This window comes from Cyprinodon variegatus, unplaced genomic scaffold (assembly GCF_000732505.1).
Source record: "Cyprinodon variegatus isolate N-32 unplaced genomic scaffold, C_variegatus-1.0 Scaffold803, whole genome shotgun sequence".
NCBI classification, from domain to species: domain Eukaryota; kingdom Metazoa; phylum Chordata; class Actinopteri; order Cyprinodontiformes; family Cyprinodontidae; genus Cyprinodon; species Cyprinodon variegatus.
This window is the reverse complement of record NW_015151256.1, coordinates 65142-86282: the sequence shown is the minus strand read 5'-3', so window position 1 is coordinate 86282 and position 21141 is coordinate 65142.

Genomic DNA, 21141 nt, shown 5'->3' with positions numbered 1-21141 from the left:
TTAAACTCAGCCTTTAGGATGTTTTCAGTCTTTATCCATAAATGCTTTTGCTAACTGTTACGTAACTCTTTATTTTGCCTCTGTTGTAATTAATGCTTTATTGTTTGACCTTTCAACACATGTTGCTAAAGGACTATTTTTATTATGTGCAATAAAAATATGTAGAAGATTTGTTGCTTTATTTCTAAGGTAAAAACCTTAAGTTTCCCTCCAACACATGTTCATAGAAAAGGAACAGAACCTGACTCCTTTCTGCACAATATGATTGCTGGGTATTCCCATGCTACTTTCACTTGAATTTCACTATTTAAATGGATGGGACACTTTCAGGTGAGAATGAACTACACTTGTAAAGGTCCACAAATCTATTTCTCATATCTAAGCAGATTTTTTTTTTATACGGAAACAGTCCATTTAGGGTAGAGAGTTTAAACCTGGTCAACTGTGGGGAATACAGATGCGGGGCGTGCGCACCCCCCTTTAGGAGACCAAAATAGATTTTTTCTGGCCAAAATATTAAACATACTTCATTCTATTGAGATAAACAGACAGTACCTGTGACCTAGAACTCGCTGACTCCGACACGTGGGTCGAGACTCCGGCAGAATTCCAAGCATGAATTTGTGTTGCTACAGCTCAGGTCTTGTGTTAATACAATTTGTGTGTTCAATTTCAGGGGCTGCTTCCTCCAAGGACCCGTGAAAATAAGGAGTTTTGGCTATGGATTCTAACAGGTCCAGCCTTCCCCAGCTTTGAGCGCTTTACGCTCTGTTGCCTCCCAACCGTGACAGTTGACACAAAAAAAAGGAAAACTTCTCACTGTTATTTCTTTTAATTTCTTTTTTTTTTATTGTAAAGTGAACAAAGACTATCTCATGAGAATACTGAGTGAAATAAAGATCACAAGCACTGGAGGCATGAACACATAAAAGCAAATGTAATTATCTAAAAGGGGTAGAAAGATATAAGTAAATCTAAACACTGTATGTAAAATAAAATATATCTGCAAAATAACTTATATACAACAACAAAAAATAGTTCAGCAAATTGTGCAAAAAGTAAATAACATAATAAGAAGATAATTAAAAACTACAAGAAAAGTTATTAAATAGTAAATTAGATAATCAAATAAAAATAAAAACATCACGGCACTGAAAAAGATGAAGAATATAAGATGTAATGGATAATTAAGAAAATTACATTTGGAGAGAAAAGGATGAAGTCTTTTAGTATTAGTGCTAGACATTTTCTTTAAGGACAAAGGAAGTATATGTATTTTATTTTTAAATGCTACTGTATGATTGTAGCAAGAGTTTTGTTAAGATCACATGTGTGAATTGACCATAATAATAATATTATTAATTTTGAATTCTATTTGTTTATCTTGGGCAAATTATAAAATATTTCAGAGGGGGAGAAAAATTTTATGTTTAAGGATTTAGAAAGTAAAAAGTTATGAACTGAGGATAAAAATTTTTGGGTTTTCCTACAATAAAAAACTATGTTCAGTTGATTCCTCTTCTAGACAACATTTGTCTACAGTAAATTTAAATTTGGAGTGTATGAATTGGTTGGAAGGATAAATGTAATTTAAAGTTTTGAAATGAATCTCTTTATATTTAGGCGGTATAGCAAAAATTTAGTTCTCAATGCACAAATATCATATTTGGAGTGTTCTTTTAAAAGGAAAAATCTTGTTATTGGATTAGGATATAAGATATTTGGTGACACAAGTTTAGAAAGTGGAATATTATTGAGGCAACTTTGAATTAAATTGATCAATGTTTTTGGGATATAATTTATAATTTGTCGATATTCCTGGGATGCGAATTAGGCATTGTATTTATTATCTAAATCATCCAGGGACACTAACTCTACAGTACATCACCTCTCACTGCTGTTCTGGGTGCTAATAACATTTTCGAGGAGCAGCAGTACTGTAAAAGATTAATAGTCCAATGCAGAGATATCAGAATCCGGTCCTGAGGCTGATGTGTTTCTGTCATAAATTCATGGTCCATAACTTCCAGCTTTTAACTTGTTTACCTCTTCTGCCTGCGTGTTGACTGATCATGGTGAAAACGGTCTCATTTTGTCTGTAAGACTCCGCAAAATAAGTAATATCCAGTTGTATTTCCTATAAAATAAACACACGTGTCATAATAATCCACCAAAGGTAATCTTTAACCATGAAAAGTAAGAATTGAGGGATGAAAACATATAGTCGATCTCCATGATGACGCTGGTCCACATTTTAGATCATCTACGTTGCATGGACTTGTTTACCAATCGGTCTGCTACCATCATCAATCATAACTTTCACCCTAACTATCAGATTACTTTAGAAAAACACCTCCTTGTGAAATACACAAGCGTCCCCATAAAGATTATAGAAGGCTTTTTCTGGTCAATTAGTAAGGTGGACATCCCCCTTTGAATTATCTGTGATTTTTACAGCTTTATTTTGCTTTGAAAGACACCCATGACTGTAGCTGTTCCTTAGAATACATTCATAATCAACACTGACATTATGGAGGTAGGTTAAGGAATCTCTTTCTTTGAAAGTGGAGCAGACTAATCATAGAAGCATCTTAGCACTCCAAGCATACGATCTATAAAACATTAAACATTTACATTATGTTGATTAAAGGTATGTAAGTGAGCCACTTTATATTATTCATACCTTCTATATATGGAGCTGTGTTAAATATTGCACTTAACAGCTTTTTTAACATCAAGTAAAAGCAGAAGATGAGTCATTCATCAAAATGGAAAAAAAGTATTTTTGCCACAACATATTGGCAGTGTGTGAAGCCACTGGTGCTACATAGACAAAATGATCTACACCTGTGTTAACAAAAGTATAGACCTAAACCTATAGGATATTGTTGAATTAATAGGCTGTGGTGTTTTGTCAGGTTTTCTACATGTTTTCTGATCTTCATGTAGACCTGCACAGAGTAGCAAGTGAATGGTTTTATATGCCGTTCATTTAGGAAAAGAGATGAACAATGTCTTGAAGCTCAGGTGATTAGTTTGACAGAGAGAGGTTTATTGAAGGTATAAGGAAAAGTCCTGCTGATAACTTTGATTGGGCCATTCTGGAACTCAAAATGCTACTCCAGACATTTTGAATTGAGAAAACTTCCTGGATTGCAAGCAAAACGTCTTCAAAGTTTAAAACAAAGTCCAGTGGTTTGTTTTTAAACTTTTTTGGAATGACTAGCACCTGGATGACTGAGTATCTTCACCAGCACCATGCTGATAAGGTTTTTTGTTTGTTTTTGTTTCGGGAAAACGTTGGTACACTGCAAAAAATAAAAAAAATAAAAAATAGAAATCTAAATAAATTATTGTTTCTTAAAATAAGTGCATTTTGTCTTGAACTGTGGAGGTAAGTGAGACACTTTGACAAGGGAACAAGACAATTGATATTTGAAATAAGAAAAAGCAACTGCATTGTCTTATTAGAAGCAGATATTATATTATTATGTTATTGTAAGAGTAAAAATACTCATTTCCTTAGCAAATCATCTCATTTAAAATCAAGGGTGAGTAAACTTGATTTAAGAAATTTTATTGAGAACTATTTAAATCTCCTTTAAAGTGTACAGGAAATAATATCATTCATATATTCATTACGCTATTTATTCAAAAAAAGATGGAGCTTGAATTATGATACTTAAATTTAACTACGTCAATTCTAGAACTCAGAACAAAATAGAACCATCTTAGCAGTGGTTAGCTCTTCTAATGTCATTTAAAGTAGCTGTTTTGTAGTTGACACTAGAGTTACATTTTTTTTTTTCACATCAAACTGTTCCTAAGAAGCCAAGGACCACAGGACTAAATGACTTGTGTCCACAGGTGGTGAGGTGATAGAACAGTTTGGAGTTTAATGCTATGAAAACAGTGGAGATGATCATGGATTTTATAAAGAGCACAGTCCCGTCCTGCCTCTTTTAAGTCGTCACCATGACTCCTTCCACTTCCTGAGCTCCATCACCTCTAGAGATCTCAAGTAGGAGCTGAAGTATATATGTCCTTGATGAAATGAAGAAGTACAGCCTTCCAATGGCAGGTATTTCATATTTGTACACATTTCTAATATCTGCCATGTTGCTGTTCACCTCCCCTTCCCCTTTTGTTTTTTATTCTCCTGACATCATGATAGAACTTGCATTTGTATTTTTTTAGTTTTTATATCTCCAAAGTTATGTCAGAATTATGTTTTCTTGCCTCTCTGGAGCACATTATCATACGGAGCCCCTCTAATGACATGGTCAAAAAAAATTTTTTTATTGTGGCCATGAAGTAGTATTTCGTACGCACAAAGTAGTATTTCGTGGCCACGCAATAAGTATAACGTGCGCACGAAATACTACTTCGTGGCCACGCAATAAGTATAACGTGCGCACGAAATACTACTTCGTGGCCACGCAATAAGTTTATCGTGCGCACGAAATACTATTTCGTGGCCACGCAATAAGTTTAACGTGCGCACGGAATACTTATTAATAATATTAACATCATTCCTGGACATCTGGGTAAGCAAATCGAGCGCGCCTTCTCTAAGGTCTAAGGCGCGCTCGATTTGCTTACCCAGTCGGTCTCCGCCAGTCACGTGACATTTGTTGCTAAGACGCTATTTTAGCTGGAAAAGGCGTAGTGTAAACAACCGCAGCATAGCTAAACGAAGGACTAAAGGCCCGTTTACATAGCAGCCTGTCCAAGATAAGCAATTACAGTTAACATAAGCCTGAAAACAGGGGCGGATTTATGGATATTATTTATAAGTATTTCGTGCGCACGTTAAACTTATTGCGTGGCCACGAAGTAGTATTTCGTGGCCACAATTAAACTTTTTTTTTGACCATGTCATAAGAGGGGCTCCGTATTATCACAAAAGCGACTTGTATGTATAAAACACTACCTAACAATACAGCCTTTTTTATCTGATTATGGATGAATGCAATTTACTCTACTTTACAAATGTATGTAAGTTGTTTAAAATTTGTAGAAATTTGTAACTTTAGGTCCCATAAATGTTTTTCTTTGGGCTGATCAGGAGTTTGACTGGACCCCTGCAACTCCATTAGTCTTTTCTTTTTCTGCCATCTAATGCAGATATCTTGCTGTGTGTATTGCTGCCAGATGGTATTAGAGTTGCATCCAGAATATTTGTGATACAGGTAATCTCTGCATGATTCACAGGTCATATATTAAACAAATCCTAATCATCATCCCTTCAGCACCATGCTTGACGGTTGGAGGTAGTTGTCTAATAGCTTTTTAACATGACAATGTACATTTATCGAATTGAAACAAAGGACATTATTCTAGAAGTCTGATTGGTCCTTCAAAGTCAGAAAAGGAAAGTAAAATTGTGTTTCCTTTCTTTCTTCAGAGGAAACAATATTTCATCAAAGGTCTTCATATTTAGTCATACTTATGTCTTAGTTTAATACTGAAGTAATGAGCTTTACCATTTAACTGATGCAAGTTGTTTCAGAGATAGAGCTCATGTTTTTGTGCCAATCTCCAAGAGCATTTTACAGTTTGACCTTGTGTAAAAGTTGTTGTTAAGGACTGAGATCTGTGCTAAATATTTTTCACCAGTATACCACGTCTCTCTGGAAATGGCTTTCTGCTGTAACTGTCAATTTTCAATCATTTGTAACACTAATGATAATATGAAATACAGTATATGTTAAACAAAATCATCATGTACTACAAAAGAAAGCTGAATCCCTGAAAATTTTATTTATTTATTTTTTTACCATGGATTTAAAAAGTGTGAGTTTTTTGACATCGGAAATAGAAAAAATATTTTTAGTCTGCAGGAAGAAGCAATCAACAGTTTGTTAAAAATAAGTAATTTCACCTACAGCAGCAGCTGTTTGGCAGATTTTGCAAAGGTTCAAAGAGTGAGTTGTAGTCATTTTGACAGTAATGAAAAAGGATATGTTACATTAAAGTCTTAGTCATGCTATTAAGGGGAGGTAAACATGGGGTGGGGATCAGAGCTTTTACCAAACCCATTTTATATTTCTCTTTCACCTGCTCCTCATCAGCATTTTGTCCCCATACACCCTTCTTTTTTATGCTCTGCTGACCTGACCAAAAAGAGGCTGTCTGCTTCACATGGAGCAGGGTCCTAAGAGGACCAGCCGCCATTTAAGATTCGAGTAAACGATGTAGATGTTGCTTCGACTTAGTTCCTCCTTTATGTCCAACCTTCCCAATTTCTCATCGTTACTGTCTCTTTGCAGATATCTCTGCACTTTTCCCCTTTGCGTATTTAAGCCATTTCACAACCCCCTGCAGTGTCTCAAGCACACTTAGGTATGCATCATCAAGTCCAAATGTAGATATTTCTGAGAACTGATTGCTCTACCACACCTTTATCTCCACCTTTAACTTATGATTTGGAGAGCACAATGTTTCTTGTGCTCTCCAAATGCAGCCTCATGCTTTTTCTTGTAAAATCCTTAACATCACACTCACTTCTAAAAGCTGTGACACCCTCTAGCGTAAAATTCTGATTGCAGGCATATCGCATGTGAAATAGATAATTCTGTTAAGGTTCAGCTTTTTACAGTCCATCCATCCATCTTAGAGTCCATGTTTGTCTGTTATTTAATGTCAGCAACCTAGAAAGAATCACAGTTGTAATATGGTCAAACAATGAGTTCAAATCACAGGATGTTTTCTTGGAAAAAAAAACAGATTGGAAAATGGTATCAAACGCTGTGTCTGTGTTAATTCTCAGTCATCCGAGTAATGACAACCTCATTTAAACCTGTTTGGTGGCTTTATTAACAATTCAGTTCAGTTTATTTATATAGCCCCAAATCACAACACATGTCATTGAAAGGCACTTACCTTAGATGATACAGTCAAATTGATTCAAAGTTTTCTTTCTAAGGAAAACCATCTCATTGCATCGACCCATTGACTCAAATACAGTCCCTCACACTAAGCATGCTTGTACCGACAGTGAAGAGGAAAAACTCCCTTTTAACAGGAAGAAACCTCCAGCAGAACCAGCAGACAACACTAGTACTTGTTGTCTGCTGGGTTTCTGGGTCTGAGTGATGGGCTGTGTTGGGCACGTTACTTTGAAAAAGTAATTACTTATAGTTACTAGTTACTTCTCCCAAAGTAACTGAGTTACTAACTGAGTTACTCCACTATAAAAGTAACTAGTTACTAGTAAAAGTAACTATTGCGTTCATTTTGCGTTTCTTGCCCCCGTAACCCTCACCACCCGTCCCCCACCTTCTCGCCGTGTGAGAAACACAGCTGTATTATGAAATTTAGGCAGGATCGGGAAGAGTCAGTAATAAAGATGACACACAGAACACACACACTGTGTCTGCTAGAGTAAAATGTGTTGTTTTATTCCGCCACAGAACACAGCAAAGCAAGCACATCAATCAAGGCACGGTGCTAAATACAAATTATATTGTTCCAGTACAAATTATATTGTCCCCCTTACCATGACACAAAGGATCGGAGAGCCAGTCGACTCCGGCAGGGCAGCAACCCGCTCAGCTAGGCGTTTGTACGCAACCCTAGCAGACTCTGCCAGTGCCAACCGCCATCCGTCATTTATGCCAAACTTCAAAGGGAAATATTTCACCCAATCAGGAAAAGTGATCGCTCCCTCTCACGCCTGGAGCGCATGATTACAGAAACCAAAATATAGTATGGGAACCCCCCAAATCCACCCAGGGCTCGTGGACAGCTGAAACCAAAAACAAATTCTATCATTCTCAGATCATCGCACCGAGAGCTCGTGAGTACAAGAACAAATTATATCATTTTCTCAAGGAAACAGAAACTTAGATAATGAGAGTGCCTAGGTAATAAGAGTGCTTCATTTGTGATACAAAACTTGTATGACTGTCAAAGAACATAAAATAAAAAAATCCATACATATCACCAGCTGAATAGAGTGGACGACAAAGACAAGTACCTGCAGAGAGTTTTGCATTTGTTGTAACTCAACGTAAATGACATCAGGGGGGAACGCTATCTGACAGGCCTATAAACCCCGTCAGATGGCGTTCCCCCTGCTTAACATGGGGGGAACAGTATCAGATGGGCTTCTAAACCCCATCAGATAGCGTTTCCCCTGTCTAACATGGGGGGAACACTATCTGATGGGCCTATTAACCCCGTCAGATAGCGTTCCCGTCCTCTTAACATGGGGGAAGGGTATCTGATGCGGTGTATTTATCATCAGGCTGCATTACCTCTACTCATTGGTGTGAAGTTTTTTAACAGGGCATTCAGATCTGGTTATCCCGATTTCTCCCTTTCTCCATATAGGCTAACATTTGATCGTTCACGCTCTCCGTAGTTCCCCTGTGGCGCGAGCACAGGGCGGCTGTTAGGCGCCTTTAGCGAGCATGCGCGTTTCCTGTTTCTTGCTCGGTGAATCGTGCCGCCTGCGCTGTGTGGAGATGCAGGGGAAACCATATCTGATGGGGAAACGCAGCTCGACGTAACACTGGTATTTCCATCTCCTCACTCTCCATCTCTCTGTGTGTGCTGTATGTTAACACCCAGTGGAAAGACCCACCTACTCAACTGACAAACGTAATTTCACTATACATTAGCCAATCTCATCCTCCCCTCTCTCATGACAAGGCACGCACGAGTCCTATCATGAAAAAAAGGTTAAATGTGCGACCTGAGTAACGTTAGTAATGCCGTTACTTTTAATGCCCTTACTCCCATCACTGGTGATGGGGGGCAGCAATCTCAGCAGACACTCCCAGACATCTCTTCCAACTCCTCTTGGGAAGCCCAAGGCTTTTTAGGGCCAGCCAAAAGACATAGTCCCTTGAGTGTGTCCTGGGCCTTTTCCCGTTGGGATGTGCCTAGAACACCTTTTGTGAGAGGCATCCATGGGGCAACCGAAACAGGTGTCCAAGCCACATCAGCTTACTACTCTCGATGGAGGAACGGTCTACTTCTAGTCTTTCCCAGACGACCGATCTCCTCACCCTACTGTATTTCCAAGGGAGTGCCCAGCCACCCCCCGAAAAAGGCTTATTTCAGCCACTTGTTTGTGAGATCTTGGTCTTCTTGTCATGACCAAGATTTCATTACCATAGGTTAGAAAAGCTGGGCCAAAAGTTTTTCCTTTTTTGGCCCAGCTCTCCCCTTACCATAACGGAATGGTGCAGCATCTGCATTACAGCGGGGAGACCCATCTGTCAATCTCCCAAGGAGACAAGCCACTTTTTTACAGTCAAGGACCATGGCCTCTGACTTGGAGGAGCTGGTCCTTATCTGAGCCATGGCATATTAAACATCGTACGACAGACTTTAATTCTGATAACCCTGATTCAACTCTCCTCCACCTGCTTGTCCACCGTTGTCACAAGCCCCATCTGGCTCTTTCTTCATACCGCTGCTTACCCAATTGAAGTAACTTCCTAATTCCCTGGACTCATACTGCTTTCACAAGACATTCCCTGCCAATCCAGCAAAAGACTGCCATGTTGAGCCTGGTTCTGCCAGACATTTCTTCCAAAGGATTTTTTTTTCTCTCAACTGTTGTTCTATATTTGCTCATTATGGAGGTTCAGCTCACAGCCATCGTCATACCATCTCATTCCAGCACCAGTTTCAGGCCCCGGGGTGGGCGGTGGGCAGTGTTTTATCCCTGTTCTTAATCAGCAGCTTAAGCATATAATCAAACTAAATTTATTTGTTAATGTTCTCCGCTGAGGCCTGAGTGCCAAAGTCTTAAAATATTGTTTCATGAAAACTCTTCTAATTGCCTTCTATAATGAGTTTTTCAGATTGAAATTCATTAAAATGTGTCCATGATAACTTTCCTAAACTGTGCTTATTTAAACAGTTACTTTAAAGGTATTGTGGAGGATTTTCTCAAATTTTTTTAAAAGACCCACCCTCTCCGCTTTAAAAACAAAATGCGCGTAAAGAGCATTCACAAGGCTATTTCTCCTTGTGCATGCTCTGTTTAAAAATTGCTGTTCTCATAGCTCATACAAGCTTACTGTGTCCGTATGTCCGCCCCAGCCCATAAATACCTCAGTCACTATATAGAGCAGGAACTTTATAGTGAATCACTCAACTTACCATTTGGACAGATGATCATTTCCCCATTGGTCCACTGTGCAGTGCCTGCGCCATCTTTGTTATTAGATGATGCAGTCAGATTGTTGCAGCCTATGGCAACAGCAGGCCGCTTTGCAAACACTTTTTCTCTTCTTACTCCCAGCGATTTTCAAAGAACCGCAGTGAGAAAGGTGATCTTCAATGACTGGCTGAAACCGTAGTTCACCACAGATATATGCCTGAAAGTGCACATGAGCTCAAAAAGATAGCTAACAGAACAAGCATGTAGGACGATCTTACGTAATCATATCACCAGAATGATTGGCAGTTACAAGGACCACTTATTTAGATGATCCACCTGGAAATAAAAGATTGTCCTCTAAACCTTTAAATGAAAAGGAAAATTAACAAAATATTTAATAAATTAGATAATTTTGTTGTTAATTTGTGCTTTGATTACGAACACCTATTAATCATCAACAACACAAACAACTATGGTGATTTGAAAGTCTTTGTGCTCAGACCCCAACATATGACATTGCTGCTAGGTTAGTCTGACAATGGTGATAGAATGGATGCTAAAAAATGAGGGGATCCATATAGAGATCAGTGAAAGGAAGGAAGGTGGTACAGGGGTGAAGCTGGAAAGGGAGAGCACTGTTGGCTTAAGAAGTTCCAATAAATTCTTGAATGATGACTGACTGAGGTGAGGGCACAGAGATCAAGCAATAGCTTGGAGCAGGATAGGAGGTGTGTGATTTTTTTAAATATTAAACATAGGAACATGTATGCAAATATATGCAGATCAAATAATGGGCTACAAGCTAAAGCTCTGGTGGGATTTATCCACCTAATTTCGGCATGACATCTATAAATATTTTGACACAAGGAAATGTATTTGTCTGTTTCAAAGTTTTTTGATTCAATTTTATTTCAGTTCATTTACTGTATGTATATTGCACAAATTTACACATCAGCTCAAGATGTTTTACAAAGAAACTATTTGGATACACAGAGAATATCACTTTGATATTTGAGATTATTCTAAACGAATTAAAATTTGCTCATTTCAACATGGAGACATGCATCAATTTGAACTACATGACAGTGATATAATTTCATTATACAGTGTGCTCAAAATAAATGGCATCAATCCATACTGAAATGAAAGCTTTCCTTTAGCAGCACTCGCCAACCATTACTTCACCTCTGAATACTGTGAGAGAGAGAGAAAGCACATAGAGACAGTCCAAAGCAGGGTGCCACATTAATATGCTACCCATATTGCTCCTAATTAATGCCATCTACATATTTATCCTCTTTAAATCATAATGGCCAGGGGATATAAATAAGTAAAATATAACAACAGTGGACTATCTGTACACAATTCACAACATTAGTGTTTGAAAACTTTAAACCAAACTTGAAAATCTGATTCCTTCTAAGAGATAAAAGAGAGTTTTTTTTCTTTTAAACGATCAGAAGTTCAGAACACAGGACCCAATATTCAAGCAGACAGATCTGGATGATTTCAAACAAGCGTTTATTAAATACTAAACTTGCTGCTGCTCGTCAGCTGGGGCGAACTCACTGGATACTCTGCAGAGATAGAAACTCAGGTTAGTGACTTTGAATCTTAAGACTGGCCACGAATATGAGTAAAATCGATCCTGGAGGAAGGAGTAGAATCCAAACAGGAGGTTTCTCCACAGCTTGCGGTGGAAGCTGCCACCAAAGTTCAGACTGATGAGCAGCTGACGGTGAGGAGCAGCAGTATCCGTGAGCGGAAATTCAAAGTCGGAGTAGTAGCAGAACCAGGTTACCAGACCAGAAGATCAGAGAGCCGAGGAGGTACCAGTGAGAATCCAAGACGAGATCAGAAGGCATTTCCAAGTTCGGTAAGCTAACAAAATCCAGGATTCAGTCCGGAACAGATCACACTACCAGAGCAAAGAAAAGCAAAACTCGGGAGTCCCAAAAGCAGAAACAGGTCAGGATCAGAGAATCAGAACTGGGAGATCACTGGGAGACCTGAAGGCTTTGTGCATGGTCTTTGTGGGATCTATGTTGGGGTACATCAGTTAATGGCCTGGCAGCTGTGTCGTGCCGCGGTTGATCTGGGACCAAATCCTTTGGGACCTGGGGTCCTTGGGGTCCTGGGGTCTGTGAACACCCGGGTAGACAGGGAAAGCCTAAGCTTTTCCATGGAACGTAAATGCGAAGAAATCTCCTGTTAACCGCCGCAATGGGGACATGACAATATGCATCATTCAGGTTGATGGACACAAGCCAATCGCCCAGGGATGATTATTGTTCTCTTAATCAACATGTGTCCATAGAAATATACATTAAAAATACTAAGAATAGATCTGTGTCATATTTTTTTACATTTCAAACTCCTTTTTCTTTTTCTCAAATGCAAATCTTATATCAAATCAGGTTGACAGTTAAATGTATTAATTAATTGTGAGAAGAAAGAAATCAAATAGAGACAAAACTCTAAAAAGTGTAATGTCTTCATTTTTAACCACATCTTTGGAGAGACACATCTCTGAAATATAATAATGGCCAGAAAATAATACCTGCTGAGTCCCAAGAGGGACGCAATGTTTGTTCCTCTGTTATTAGCCCCTCAGAATAAGATGGAGGTGGTATTTTTCTATTCTTTTATTCCTTTGAGGAAAGGATGAGGGTGACTACGATGGTGAGGTGGATACCGGCCACCGAGGACAAATTTGAAGGTGTTAAAAAAGTGATGGAATAATCTTGCGCTCGGTCATCCTCATCCTCATCCTCCCACTCACAGCTGCCACCACTGCCGGAACAGAACATGTTGTGCCAAGATTTGACATTTCAAATTTTATCCTGATTGATTTTACAACAGCAAAGTGCAGTTCGCTCAGTGATGATCAAGACAACGCTGATCATCACAGTGTATCATTATTACAGCCATAAAAATCAGCAGCTTTTATAGTCGTCTTTATTTTCAAAGTCACTGTCTACTTCTCTTAACACCAGAATATATATCATAAATTGGGTTCCTTTTCTTCTACTTTCCACCATCAATCTAACTTATCATCCCCAGACTTTTTTCTTATACCTCCTCCAGATCGCAGTGCTCTGTCCTTTCCTTACTCTCATTAACTTCACACAAACCATTTCCCTTTCATTCTCATTAACCATTCATGCTGTTTTCTCCTCATCCCTTTATAGTGCTTTATCACTGTTGACCTCTGGCTGTGTTCCTTGTCTTCAGCATCCCAATCATCACCCTCATCATCTCTCGCAGTCTCCTGTGGCAGACTATTTATACGTTCTGGATAGACTGCACTCTATAAAAGCTGTATGCTAATGCAGCAGAAGGCTGCGGAGCATCACGTCAAGTGGACCAATTTCAGGAGTGCTTGGCCACGTTTTATTACAGCTCATAAGCCCAAGGTCAGTTGCATAAGATTAAGTAGAAAGAGCGTCACATGCTGCAGTAGAATCATTTATCAGCCAAAACTTGGCTTTTTTTCCCCCTCTCTTTTCCCCCTATTTGTAAATGAGGTTCTCATGCAACTCTGCTTCTGTGTTTTATTTTGTGCATTCTTCTTTGAGACTTGTTCAGTCATGTTCTTTCAAAGTTTGCTTCCCCACATAGCTTTCTCTCAATCTTTGGGGTTACAGTTAACATTTTCACAGTTAGTGATATTCATTGTTCCCTCTTAACTTCTGCCAGTTGTTGATTCTGCCAGTTGTTGAGACAAAAAAAACTATTAGATGAATATTCTTATCCTTTTTTTTTGTTTATCTAAAAAAAGTGCTAAAAATTATATCAGTTAAAACTGGAAATAATTCCGTTTGTATTTGAAAACATTTCATTGTGACTTAGGGTGACTGGATAACCATAGTTGTGTGAAACAGACCAGAACTTTTGCATTACTTATGTCCCCTCTATCCCACATACCAAAACAATGTGGGCTAAATTTGAAAAAATAAAATAAAAAAGGAAAAAAAATGTTTTATATATGCTACTAAAACACAACAAGCAAAGGATTTTAATACCAAATATATTCGAAGCTATGTTTAAGGAAAATAAAATGCAGCCACAACAAAGACTGCGTAATGGGTTATACCTGAGTGTGGCTAGGGATTCGTGATTCTTAGAGAACTCCTTTTTTTGTAAAGTTTGCTGAGGTTATTTTTCTCCTGCGAATCTGCAGGATAGGAGGCTGACATTGCACCTCCAGCTGAGGAAGTTGTTAAGAGTCTCTGCTGCTTGGAGAGTCATTTAAAGGAAAAGTCTGGTCATATTTAGAATTCAAACTTCTCAAAGTACTCTAAATATGAAATTATTACATACAGTTATTACATAATGATAAGTGTTTTTAATCAAGAGTAATTTTCATTTGACTGTGCTTTACTGGAGGAATCCATGTTTGTCAAAGAACACTACTGTCACCTACCGGTTTGTGACGTTACAGTGCGGTATCGGCTGTTGATCAAGTCCCAGTGCTGTATCTGGTGTTTGTCACAATGCGCTATTATCCAAGTCATCTTGAAAACATTCTTCTTCAAAGTGTTGGCTACTGTACATATGACGTGTTTTTTCTCTGGCCAGAAGTTCGATGGCAAATCCTCCCTCTTCAAGTTGACAATCCAACGATGAACCAGTCCGTGGTGGATCATGATTCGGAAAGGTGAAATAACTCTTTTTTTTTTTTCATTTTTACCCGATGTATTACAGTATCTAACTGCCATTCACGTGGGCATTGTCAATTAACTATAGCTCTCGCAAATTTCAAGAAGTAAAAAGAGCGTTGGCTAGCTGGAAGGTGTTTTTCATTTACGTAGTCCAAACTACAGGAACCAGGATAATACAAGGGAACATGTTTTGCTGGCAGATTTTGGCATTTTAAGTTGATTCAGCCTTTAATAAACTGTTTCAGAGGAGTGATCATTGCGCTCTGCATCATCAGTGCTGCCTGTCTCCCTGCCAGCAGCTGCTTCAGCTGCTCAGATGCACTGCAGACAGCATGTGTGTTCATGGGTTTTGAAGGCGTGGTTTCGAGGGGTTCGAAGGGAGAGGCATGGTTGTGTATGTTCAAAAATACAGTTTGCTGGAACCGTTTTTCCAACATCTACTGCACCTTTAACTGATTGATTTTTAGAGTTTGATTTCAAAAGCAGTCTAACCTAAAGTAGAATAGCATGACGAATATGGATTTAAAAAGATTAAAATAAGCAGCTAATTCTTTTTTAACTGGCGTTTCAACTATGTAGTATTATCTATTTGAATTATCACAATATATTACACCCATTTTTTATTTTATATCTTAATAGGGAAATATTAGCTCTTATTTTGTTAGAATTTTCTCCCCTTTTTCCGAGTGGAGAAAAAAATAGCAACTCATCTGGAGTGTATATTTATCACTCTATACTATCTTAAAGGGGTCAAAGAATGCAAAACCAATTTTACATTTTCATAGAATAATGATAGTTCAGTGGGTGAAATGGACGTACAGAGAAGTTCAAAGCCCATCGACACCTCCTTTCTCTGCAAATCTCACAATTCTAAACTTCCACCATAAAACAGGCGAATCCAAACAAAGCCCTGAGTTAATGTCAAATCGGGCATGATGCCTTATTTGGTTCTGGCCTTTATTTCTGTCACGCCCCGAAATTTACAAACAGACCAGCCCAGTGGTTCACTGACCCAAGAACATGAATAGAGGTAGATGTAAGGCACTAGTTTAGCTGTTTAGCCTACAGTTGGATTTACTTCTTCAAGAATTACAAAGCAGGCAGTTTCTCTTTTGAAAATGAGCCAGAACCACAGGCATAAATGCGGTGTTCAAGGCTGCCAAGGTCTTCCCAAGTCTTCCCAAGGATCTAAAGACTCGACAGGCATGGATTATTTTTGTCTATCAGAAGATCCCTGCAAAGTTTGATGCTCGGCTGTTCATTCTCATTGGGCTCATTGGGCACTGACTGGAATAGACCGGGCATTCAAACCGAGGGGGAAGCATTAAATGTCCTTCATTTTTAAGAAGGACGTATTTGCCGTTTTACCAGCAGGCTGTTTGTTTACTCTCCCCCACCAGCTTTCTATCACGCTTAGTACGTCACAGTCAGTTTCGCTCATTGGTCAGAGCGTTGGCCAATAGGCACAGACAGCGGTTTGTAAGACAACGGGTTGTTCTCGTCAACAATCTTCCGATGTGTCATTCATCGAGGCCAGGCTAAATTACACATTTAATCTTACATTTAGTTGGGTTTATCAGGCTACATAAAAGGAAGAAAACCTGTCATATCCTTCTAGGGCTTATAACCAGGCTTGCATAAGGGCTCATAGAACAGCAAATGTGCCATTTTTACCCCAACCCATGTTACACACCCTATTAAGAGACCTTAAGGACCAGCACCAAATACCCTACTGTATATAGAATCACTCTATGACCCCTTTATTTGGGACTTGTATCATTCTGTACCAGCCAGCAGAAAACAATAATCTTTGGTCAGATTTTTTATGTTTTAGTTTTTTATGTTTTTACCTTGCTGTCACTGTTATTTTTACTTAGTGACTCATCACGTTTATGATTATTTTACATTTTCCTTTATTAGGAGGAGAGCTCTTCTTTAATATGTAGGCAATTCTCAGAGATTGATTTTGATGTTATTTGGATTCTGTTAGTTACGTTGTTGTTATGATTGTTATCATTGTTGTTTATTTACATTTTATTCAATCAAAACATTAGAGCTGTCTTAAAAAAGGAAAAGAAACGTATATTTATAATGTTAAAAAAACATATTGATATAAATGTAATGTATAAATCTAACAAAACAAAAAAAAAGAGTTACACCTGGACACAAACAGTGACAAAGAAACAGTCATACAGTTAATTAGATTTGCAGCTTGGTGCTAACTAAATTAATTAGACCATAGATGAGATCGCTGGCTGTATATATTTCTGTAATTTTCTATTCTAAAAGCCAGTCAGACCAGGTCAGAAACAATTGTCATTAAATAGGTCTGGTCATTTTTTAATTTCATTTTATCTTTATTAATTCTCAGGAAAGTACAATTTATAAACAACATAGGCCACTACATTGCAAGATTAATTACAGCATTTTAAACAAGGTACACAAGTAAGCCATTGTATCATATCAGTCTAAATAAAATGACTACCTCGCTTCCCCAAAAAGAGTTAAGAGTGGTAAAGAGTGTGAAAGATGAAAGAAAAACAAAAAACATACATAGTATTCTATAGTGTAAAATAATGATAAAATACGGCTGTTAGAGGAGAGTAGATTGTCAAGGAAATTTTATTAAGTTAGGTCTCTAAAATTGAAATCAGGTCTTATAAGTGTTACATACGTAGTCTACCCAAATTTGCCACCACATACAGTATTTTTCAGTCTTGTGATTGAGAGAGGCTGTTGGCTGTTTTCCAATTTATATATGTTATATGATATATTCATCCAGTCATCTAGAGTTGTTTTGTCTTGTGAATATCATTTTCTTGTAATGTTTTTATTACTTGCTGTTAATAAAACAGTCATCAAATATGTATTTCTTTTTGAAGCTTCTTGAGGAATTATACCGAAATACATAAGCTTGATCTCCAGAGGAATGTTCTGCTTAAAAATAGCTTCTAAGGTCCTATTTATCTCTTTCCAGTAGTCTTTTATAATTGAGCAGTCCCAGAAGACATGATAATTATTTGGATTTTGATTTCTGCATTTTCTCTCCAAAATGCAGGAGGATTTCCATCATAGTGGTTTTTCTGAGCAGGTGAAGTGGTGTCAAAAGTACACACATTTGTTACTTCAGCAGAAGTATAGATCCTGCGGTTGAAAAACACTCTGGTAAAAGCTAAAGTATCAACTTGACCTCTTTGCTCAAGTAAAAGTGAAAAAGTATGTGCTCCAAAAACTACTTAAAGTATAAAAGTATAAAGTAACCTTTAAATAACACAGCCAGATGCCACTATATGAAATTAAAGCTCTATCTGAGATTAGGGCTGGGTATTGTTCAAAAATTTTCGATTCCGGTACCAATACCGATACCTTTCCTTCGATACCGGTTCCTGATCGATACTTTTTTCGATACCAGTTTTATAATATCAATTCGAAGAAAAAGAAAATTACACAACATAAAAAAGTACAAATCTTGAGTTTTATTTTAAGCTCTGATTTTTCCATTTACATTTTTCCTCTTACATAAAAAAAAAGTCTAATATTCACTGTTACATTGTGAGGACCTTTTTACTTAGCAGTTTTCCTTTAGAAAAATCCTATTGACAGCGCACCGCTGGTATGTGGGGGTCTGAGCGGCTCCGACAGAAATAATATTGGAAGGCAGGATGAACTGACTGCACTGATTAAGTTTTCAGGTGGATTTTACGACTTAAAAACATAATAAAACTACTTTATTCCCACTAGAGACTGACACGGGAGTCGATTTTCACTCCTGTCCCGTCCCACTCCCACAGAAAAAAATTGTGTCCCGTCCCGATCCCGGGCCAGAGTAGAAATCTAAATCTTGTCCCGTCCCACTCCTGGTGAAATTACTCCCACTCCCATCCCGCTCCCATTCAGAATGACTCCCGCTCCCGCACCACTCCCATTGTTGCTGTTTTTCAGCGCGGGTGAAAAACTCAGAGCGGAATCACTGTTGGTTTTTGGGTCGTGTAGTTTTTTTGACTCGCATTATAGTGTAGGCTTAAAGGAAAAAAACTACTTTTCTTTCTATTTTATTTAATTTTTTGGCATTGATCCTAGTTTTTTTTTTTGTTATTATCGGTTTGCTCCCGCTCCCGTCTGCTCCCGTTAATGTTTAATCCTGTACCGTCCCAATCACGTGATTGTTACTAATACTGACTCCCATCCCACGGGAATCCCACGGGAATCCCGTGACCCATGGGATTCCCGAAAAAATGTCAGTCTCTAATTCCCACTGATCACAGCAAATATAGCTGCAAGGCAAATAAAGGATAGAGTAGCTCCGCCCAACGCGCGTCAGAGCCACTTTTCGACCGCGCAGCCAGAGAAGCTTTGCTTCTTCAGCCGCGCGTCAGAAGCTGGTACAAGCAGCAAAAAGGAAGCAGCAGACGTGATTTTGCTGCTCCTGCTGCGTCCAGTTTGAAAGCAGCATTATTCACTCCGCTCTGGCTTTGCTCTGCCCACGGGCTGCTGAGAGGAGGATGGTCGTGCCGGCTGCGGTCCGCTCTTCTTGCAGTCAAACACCGAGCAACTTTCTGCTCTTAAATTTTTCCGTGCACGATGTATTGCATTGTGCACTATTGGCATCAGTCTTGACGAATAGCTAACCAATAAGTGTTTGCGTTAAATGACTCATCCAATTATACTAGTTTTGACTAGATGTGGATGGCACCAATGATCTGCATTGGATGGCGAACATGACGTGAAATACATATTTATAAACATTAAACTGAAGCCAAGAGTAACGAGTAACGTTTGTATTAAAAATGTAGGGAATAGAAAGTACAGATACTTGTATGAAAATGTAATGAGTAGAAGTCAGAAGTAGGAAGTAAAGTATAGATACCTAAAAAGTGTACTTAAGTACAGTAACAAAGTATTTGTACTTCATTACTTGACACCTCTGAGCAGGTGTGATAAAGAATGTCACCAGATTTTTCCATCCAAATTCTTGCCAATGTATAGATTTATTGTATGTCCATTGGTATCTCAACATTATTGTCCATTCCTCCTCTGTTATTGTTAAATTGCTCTAAATAGGTCTGGTCATGAATGAGATTAAGTTGGTAAATAACCCAGCAGCGCTTTAATGTGAATTTGGGACAACTTCAAGAACCATTCTAAAGCATTTTCTGGGTCGCTCACCTTTAAGGCATAAAAGAAAAGTTGGCTTTGTAGAAAAAAAAGTTAACTCCAGGCCCTGGAAAATAATTACAAGTTTGCAGCTGTGAAGCAATAAATGAATATATTAGCTTTGTAGCTTTACTCCCTAGACAGGATATTTCTAATTTAGCCAATATTCTTTAGTTAAATTGGATAAAAAATTATAACCCCTGATCAAAAAACTCCAAGGTTTTGACATCATTATTGGAGAATATTTCAATGTCATCCTGGGGAATTGACTTCTTAGGCAGCTTATTTTTCTAAGACTCTTGTCCAGATACAAGAATCTTTTGTTTGAAATAAATAAAAAATCGGAAAAGTAAAGTCGTAGTATTTCAATATCATCAAGATCTGTTGGTAGTCTAGCTAATGAATTGAATTTACCAAGGTGTGTGGATAAACATAGCTTGGTATCATCATCAGCATAACACTGGACATACATATATGCCCAGTAATACCAGGCATTAAGATTTAGAAAAAACTTTTCTACATTAAGATATACTTTAAAATATATTTTTCATCTGTTTATATATATGAAAACTATGCAAATAATTCAATGAAATCTACCTATATTCCTTTTGCAGATTATGCTGTTTTTCTTTTATATTAAAGCAGTTAAATCTGCTACATTTTTTTTTTTTTTTTTATGAGAATACTGTAAAGAAAATCTGAAAATTTAAGTAAATTCATGCCAATGCCTAGGATTAGTTAAAAAGAACATAGTGTTATATCAGGAGTGGAGAATTCTAAATATTTTGCTGGACTCAGGCAGGTTGCTAGAAATACACAGCATTATTCTTAAGTGCTTGGTGTGCAAATTAGCCAGTCCTTGCTATAAGCTTTACTTAACCTGGAGGAAAAACTCTATGTTGATACGGTTTCACGGTCTCTTCAAACTGTTATCAGAGGATTAAAAAAGAACAACAACATTAGATATGGCTTAATGATGGAATAATAACGCTAAATGAACCAGCTGTATAGAGCTGTAATTTCAACCTCTGCTAATGTTTCTCATGATAATATTGTGGCATAAAGATGTGCTTGTTACATGTGAATGATTTAAAGGGTATACAAAGATCATTTCCATACCATAGTTTTGAATAGCTACTTAAAAAAACCTACGGTTATATTTCCTCAGTGGTTGTTTAGTTTGTTTAGGAATCTAATTTG